Source organism: Urtica dioica, chromosome 6 (genome assembly GCF_054948205.1).
Source record: "Urtica dioica subsp. dioica isolate 48M chromosome 6, U.dioica_male_clone48M_v1_H2, whole genome shotgun sequence".
NCBI classification, from domain to species: domain Eukaryota; kingdom Viridiplantae; phylum Streptophyta; class Magnoliopsida; order Rosales; family Urticaceae; genus Urtica; species Urtica dioica.
The window spans coordinates 22,541,741-22,549,545 of record NC_142761.1 but is presented as its reverse complement, the minus strand read 5'-3'; positions in this window follow the sequence as shown (position 1 = coordinate 22,549,545).

Below are 7,805 nucleotides of genomic sequence, written 5' to 3'. Positions count from 1 at the left end.
GATCACGTCCGCGCACCGGATCGTCAATCCCGAAACGTCGACTAGTTGGATCCGCCCACCGGACCTCCGACCTCGCACGGCTTTCGCTGCGATACTCTCGCGCAATGTCGCGCCTTGCACACCGATAGGCAGTAAGGCGTCGACGGATCACGTCCGCGCACCGGATCGTCGATCCCGAAACGTCGATGAGTTGGATCCGCGCACCGGACCTCCGACCTCGCACGTCTTTCACTGCGACACTCTCGCGCAATGTCACGCCTTGCACACCGATAGGCAGTGAGGCGTCAACGGATCACGTCCGCGCACCGGATCGTCGATCCCGAAACGTCGACGAGTTGGATTTGCGCACCGGACCTCCGACCTCGCGCGTCTTTCGCTGCGACACTCTCGCGCAATGTCACGCCTTGCATACCAATAGGCAGTAAGGCGTCGACGGATCACGTCCGCGCACCGGATCGTCGATCCCAAAACGTCGACGAGTTGGATCCGCGAATCGGACCTCCGACCTCGCACGTCTTTCGTTGCGACACTCTCGCGCAATGTCGCGCCTTGCACACCGATAGGCAGTAAGGCGTCGACGGATCACGTCCGCGCACTGGATCGTCGATCCCGAAACGTCGACGAGTTGGATCCGCGCATCGGACCTCCGACCTCGCACGTCTTTCGCTGCGACACTCTCGCGCAATGTCACGCCTTGCACACCGATAGGCTGCAAGGCATCGACGGATCACGTCCGCACACCGGATCGTCGATCCCGAAACGTCGACGAGCTGGATACGCGCACCGGACTTCCGACCTCACACGTCTTTCGCTGCGACACTCTCGCGCAATGTCGCGCCTTGCACACCGATAGGCAGTAAGGCGTCAACGGATCACGTCCGCGCACCGGATCGTCGATCCCGAAACGTCGACGAGTTGGGTCCGCGCACCGGACCTCCGACCTCACACATCTTTCGCTGCGACACTCTCGCACAATGTCACGCCTTGCACACCGATAGGCAGTAAGGCGTCGACGGATCACGTCCGCGCACCGGATCGCCGATCCCGGCAGTCAAAACCCAAAACGTGACACGCGTACCGACAAGTACCACGCTCACTGGGAACTGCACTCGCATCAAGCCTGCCCCGACGCATAACACGCACGCCGATAGGTAGCGTGCTCATCGGAAGATAGTCGCGACGGCCACCCAGCTCACACAGGCCGATAGGCGACGAGTCACGAATGGATGGCAAAGAGTCGCACCCGCCGGACGAAACTGGTCTAGCCAGCGTCCGCGGGAAACTTCGCCGCCAGGTGCGGCACTAAGCCGTGCAAACCGGTTACGCTAAGCATAGTAAGCCGGGCCCGTAAGACGCGAACCAATCACATCGCGCTAATCGATCGCGCTAAGCACAGCAAGTCAGGCAAATAAGACGCGTATCAAATGAGAAAAGCGTTAACTAAAGCAAACAATGTTGTACGAGCAACCCAACAACGAGCAAAGGCGTGTGGAGAGCGCTCACCGTCGACATACTCAAGCTAGGAAACCAAGGACGGTCGGGGTAACGCCCTGACGGGCAACAATCCGCCCCGAAGACACGAAGTTTCTTGAATGACAGAGTCCTCTAAAAAACTGGGGGGCTAATGTTATGAGAGATTTTTCCCATATTAAAAAAAAACATTTTAGGCCCAACTCAAACAAGGACAAAGCATCTCTTCGTCCTCACGAGGTCGACCTCGGCCTCACGAGCTCGACCTCGGCCTCAACCTCGGCGTCACCTGCTAGACCTCGGCCTCACGAGCTCGACCTCGGCCTCACGAGCTCGACCTCAGCCTCACGAGCTCGACCGCGGCCTCACGAGCTCGACCGCGGCCTCACGGTCTCGACCTCAGCCTCACGGGCTCGACCTCGGCCTCACGGGCTCGACCTCGGCCTCACGAGCTCGACCTTGTCCTCAACCTCGGCGTCACCTGCTCGACCTCGGCCTCACGAGCTCGACATCGGCCTCACGAGCTCGACCGCGGCCTCACGGGCTCGACCTCGGCCTCAAGCCTCGACCTCGGCCTCACGGGCTCGACCTCGACCTCACGGGCTCGACCTCGGCCTCACGAGCTCGACCTCGGCCTAACGAGCTCGAACTCGGCCTCACGAGCTCGACCTCGGCCTCAACCTCGGCGTCACCTGCTCGACCTCGTCTCACGAGCTCGACCTCGGCCTCACGACCTCGACCTCGGCCTCATAAGCTCGACCTCGGCCTCACGGGCTCGACCTCCACTCGGCCTCACAAGCTCGACCTCGGCCTCACGAGTTCGACCTCGACCCCCAGACGAGCTCGACCTCCCGGCGAGCTCGACCTCCAGGCAGGCTCGACCTCCAGGAGGAAGTCCAACCCAATGATTGTGAAGGCAATCCCTGCCATGCCAAGGGCCAAAAAGGAAAAGTACCAGCCCGTAATTTCCCACAAAGGGTATAGCAGCCCCCACATACCAAAAGGCACAGCCACACACCAATGAGCTCAGCTTGTTTGTTTTCTGGGACCCGCCAATAAACCATAGTATCATCCCCACACCAATCTTTCCCCACCAAGAGCATTATCTTTATCATTCTTAAAGCCATTTCGGGTGGACCCCACCAAATCCCTCAACACGCAACCTCCAACTACTATAAATACCCCCTATCATTGAGGGGAAAGACAAGGCCATTCCTTCTAAGAAGAAACTTGAGACTTCTCCCTGTTTCTCTTGATGCCATCCTTGGCCTGAAGTGAATTCTCCTCGATTTCTCATTCTCAGAGATTCCGAAGCGACGAACGCAGGCGACGCGGCACTCGCGATCCAGCCTGGAAGCCCGCCGATGCCTCAACTCCCACCGGCGCTGCAAACCCGTTCGGCCCCAGCGTGCGTAAGCCGACCCTAGTGCTCGCCGAAGCTTTCATCCCAACCGACGCTGCAGATCCAGCCGACCCGGCGCTCGCGACCCAGCCACGACACTCGCCCTGAACTACGTCATGACCTGATCCCGACTAAAGGGTACGTAGGCAGCCAACCTTTGGCGCGGTCACACCCCCATTCATCCTCCAGATTCCTCATTTGGAGGTGTTTGGACGAACTCAAGGGACATTCACAGCTAAGGGACGACTCGGGATATCGAGTCCGTCAAGCTCGAGTCGAGGTGAGACCACTCGGTCTGGCCTTGGGTCTAACCGTCTTCGACTCCTAAATCGTTGTCCGAAAAAACTGCGACAACAAGAGACATGTTGCTTAATTAAGTTGAAACAAGTTTATGAATAGTCTTTTGTTTTGGATTTAAGTTTTTAAACATTTGATAAAATCCAAAGGTGTTATAAACTAAACGATAATTTACTCCTTCGAGGGAAGGCCGCAAAAAATCTCCATTTGTAAGTAAATGACACATCATTAATGCTTAGCCAAGATGTCAATACACCAATTTTGACCAGCCACCTTTTAAATTGGTTTGATCACTCACATCCTTTCGCAGGGCCTCGAGGGAGGATTACTAGGGATTGAGTCTAAGTGTGTAACCAACCACTTAGTCCAAAAGATTGACTTTGAAAAACAATCCGCCGAGGGGAGGTCTTGTCTCATTGTCTCACTTTCGGATTTAGCTCATTGAGCAATGATCAGTGCAAAGCGCCCTTGAGTACTCTCATTTAAGAGAGGGTCACGAGGGTGACTCTTAGTCTAGCGACAATTGCACTTTTCATTAGTGTTGGGGATCGTGGGTTACAAACAACAAGTATAACCCTCCCACTTAGTTTTTGGAGTTGGTACATCGACTCTTATAAGTTCGGAAACGGTTTTCCTAGTTATAGAGGGATAGAGCGGACAACTAGAAAAGAATCCTAGATTTTCATGTTCAGAGCAGTGTTAGTGCATAAAGGCACAAGGGACATACTCGGATCTTTTCCTATTTTCTATTTCGGGAAAGTGCATGAGGGAAGTGTGAACTTCAACTCACTCGAACACTTGAAAGTTTGAGATTACACATCTTTTTATTTTTCGGCTTGTCTACAAGGAGACCTCCCACTTAAATTTGAAAGAGCATATAGATTTTGAACATATGTGATATAGATATAGTTTTGAAAACATTTTGAAAACTTACTTGATTTGGATGACAAAATATTTTCAAGTTTGAAAACGAAAACGGTTTTTCAAAATCCACACTAGTTTTGTAAAAATTCAATTTCAATTAAACTTTCAAAAATCAAAACATTTCAATCTTACACATCATGTTTATAATCATATGAAAAACATTTTTGCTCAAGAAATTTTTCTCATTAGAGTTCTATAACTCATGGTAGTGGGGCTGAAAATCCGGAATTCTAAAAAACTGGACTTTCGGAACAGCCGCGCACCTCGGAGTAAAATCGTCATAACTGGCGGCTCCGATGTCATTTTGACCTGAAACCGGTGGCATTGGACAGAGGACAGACAGAGATTTAATTTGATTCAAGAATCATTAAATTTAGATATCTGAGAAGAGAGTTATGCCACTTTTAATGCGGGTTTTACTCCAGCTCGAAGAAAAATAAATAATTAAAACTAGGTCCTTTTTAGGTCCTTAGCACGTGTGCAGGGCAACCCCGAATTCGGATGTGACCCAGATTTACTTTACGGCCAGTCCATCGTTCATAAGGAGTACCAAGAACCGTTTTGGACGGAACTTGGTTCATAATATAAGCGGCTGTTTCGAGGGAATATCCCCAAAAGGAAAGAGGGAGTGATGAGTAACTCATCATTGATCTAACCATCTCCATAAGAGTTCGGTTTCTTCTCTCTGACACTCCATTTTGTTGAGGTCTGCCAGGTGCGGTAAGCAGAGAAGCGATACCTTCTTCTTTAAGAAAGTCATCGAACTCTCCAGACATATACTCACCACCTCGATCAGATAGAAGGGTTTTGATCACTTTGCCAGTTTGCTTTTCCACTAAAGCCCTAAAGACCTTAAATACATTAAAGGCCTCGGTTTTGTATTTGAGCAAATAGACAAACCCATATCGCGAGTAATCATCGATGAAGGTAACGAAGTATTCGTATCCTCCACATGCCTGTTGGTTGAGCGGACCACATACATCAGAATGTACTAGTTCCGGCAACTCAGTGGCTCTTCGACCCTTATCGGAGAAAGGTCGCTTAGTCATTTTTCCTTCTATGCAGGATTCACGAGTAGGTAGTGCACCTATCGCAGAGGCTTGGAGTGGACCGTCCCTCGCAAGTCTCTTAATCCTATCTAGACTGATATGACCAAGTCTTAAGTGCCATAGGTATGTTGATTTTGTTAGATCGGAGGATTCAGAAAGTTTTATCCTCTTTGGCTCCCTAATTAGATCATTATCTATTTCGGTGTCTAAAAGGGAAGGTTGAGTGGGATGGATGTAGAAAAGAAGATTCTTCATACATGCATCAGTGACAAAAGAATTATCAGGAAACGAAATACGAATTCCATTCTTAATGAACTTTAAACAATAATCTTGCTCAAGAAGACGAGCAACGGATATTAAGTTCTTAACAAAGGTAGGAACAAAATAAACATTATTCAAGTTTAAAGTGCGGTCTTCAAAAGACAGCATCACGGATCCCACATCCTTCGCAGACACCAGGCTCCCATCACCCCATTTGAAACAGAACTCGCCTTCCTATAAGCTTTTGGTTTTCTTGAAACCATTTAAGGAACAACAAATATGGTTAGTAGCAGTGGAGTCAATAATCCACGTTGATACATTATCAGCTACTAAGCATGGTTCGGTAACTAGTACAATACTATGTTCCTTTGCTATTACATAGGCATGACAGCTCTTTTTATTGGCCTTATGAGGTCTCTTCTTAGTTCCAGAGGCGGAGGCTTTGTGCTCAGTAGCATGTGCCTCTCCTTTATTCCTCTTTCTCTCAGTGAGACCTACAGCATTGTGAAGTTCCATCATAAGCTTGGTAACAGTGTACTGTAGCTTGTTTATGGAGTAGTTCATCTTGGAGGGATCAAGAGATGCGGGGAGAGTTTAAAAGATCATATCTATGACATTCTTCCGATCAATCTCAGATCCTAAGATTTCCATTTTATTCAGATAACTAATGATCAGTATCATAAAGTCTCCAACAGGAGATTGTTGGAGACTTTATGATACTGATCATTAGTTATCTGAATAAAATGGAAATCTTAGGATCTGAGATTGATGGGAAGAATGTCATAGATATGATCTTTTAAACTCTCCCCGCATCTCTTGCCTTGCTTGACGCCTTTGCCCTTCAAACATCTCATGGAGATTGTTGAGCATGTCGGCGGTAGTCTCGATGTCACGATGTTGTTGTTGCAACACATTGTTCATTGATGCTAAGATATAGCAGCTCACAATCTCATCGGAGCACAGCCAAGCCGCCAAGGCGTCTTTGTCCTCTTGAGTCGAACCATCATTCGTCAGAGGAGGACACGGGGTGGTGAGTACCCTTATGTGCTTGTTAACGGTAACTATTATGTCGAGGTTATGTTTCGAATCTACGTAGTTTTTGTTTCCGAGTTTGTTCGAGGAAAGGATGATTGAGAGATGGTTGAGAGACATGTTGCTTAATTAAGTTGAAACAAGTTTATGATTAGTCTTTGGTTTAGGATTTAAGTTTTTAAACATTTGATAAAATCCAAAGGTGTTATAAACTAAACAATAATTTACTCCTTCGAGGGAAGGCCGCAAAAAATCTCTATTTATAAGTAAATGACACATCATTAATGCTTAGCCAAGATGTCAATACACCAATTTTGACCAGCCACCTTTTAAATTGGTTTGATCACTCACATCCTTTCGCAGGGCCTCGAGGGAGGATTACTAGGGATTGAGTCTAAGTGTGTAACCAACCACTTAGTCCAAAAGATTGACTTTGAAAAACAATCCGCCGAGGGGAGGTCTTGTCTCATTGTCTCACTTTCGGATTTAGCTCATTGAGCAATGATCAGTGCAAAGCGCCCTTGAGTACTCTCATTTAAGAGAGGGTCACGAGGGTGACTCTTAGTCTAGCGACAATTGCACTTTTCATTAGTGTTGGGGATCGTGGGTTACAAACAACAAGTATAACCCTCCCACTTAGTTTTTGGAGTTGGTACATCGACTCTTATAAGTTCGGAAACGGTTTTCCTAGTTATAGAGGGATAGAGCGGACAACTAGAAAAGAATCCTAGATTTTCATGTTCAGAGCAGTGTTAGTGCATAAAGGCACAAGGGACATACTCGGATCTTTTCCTATTTTCTATTTCGGGAAAGTGCATGAGGGAAGTGTGAACTTCAACTCACTCGAACACTTGAAAGTTTGAGATTACACATCTTTTTATTTTTTGGCTTGTCTACAAGGAGACCTCCCACTTAAATTTGAAAGAGCATATAGATTTTGAACATATGTGATATAGATATAGTTTTGAAAACATTTTGAAAACTTACTTGATTTGGATGACAAAATATTTTCAAGTTTGAAAACGAAAACGGTTTTTCAAAATTCAAAGTAGTTTTGTAAAAATTCAATTTCAATTAAACTTTCAAAAATCAAAGCATTTCAATCTTACACATCATGTTTATAATCATGTGAAAAACATTTTTGCTCAAGAAATTTTTCTCATTAGAGTTCTATAACTCATGGTAGTGGGGCTGAAAATCCGGAATTCTAAAAAACTGGACTTTCGGAACAGCCTCGCACCTCGGAGTAAAATCGTCATAACTGGCGGCTCCGATGCGGCGAGTGTGGAGGCGCGTTTCTTGTTAGGTGCACAGTTAGCAGCGTCAAGTGGTTGACGTCCCAAGACGATCTTGCTCGCGATCTCGCGTTT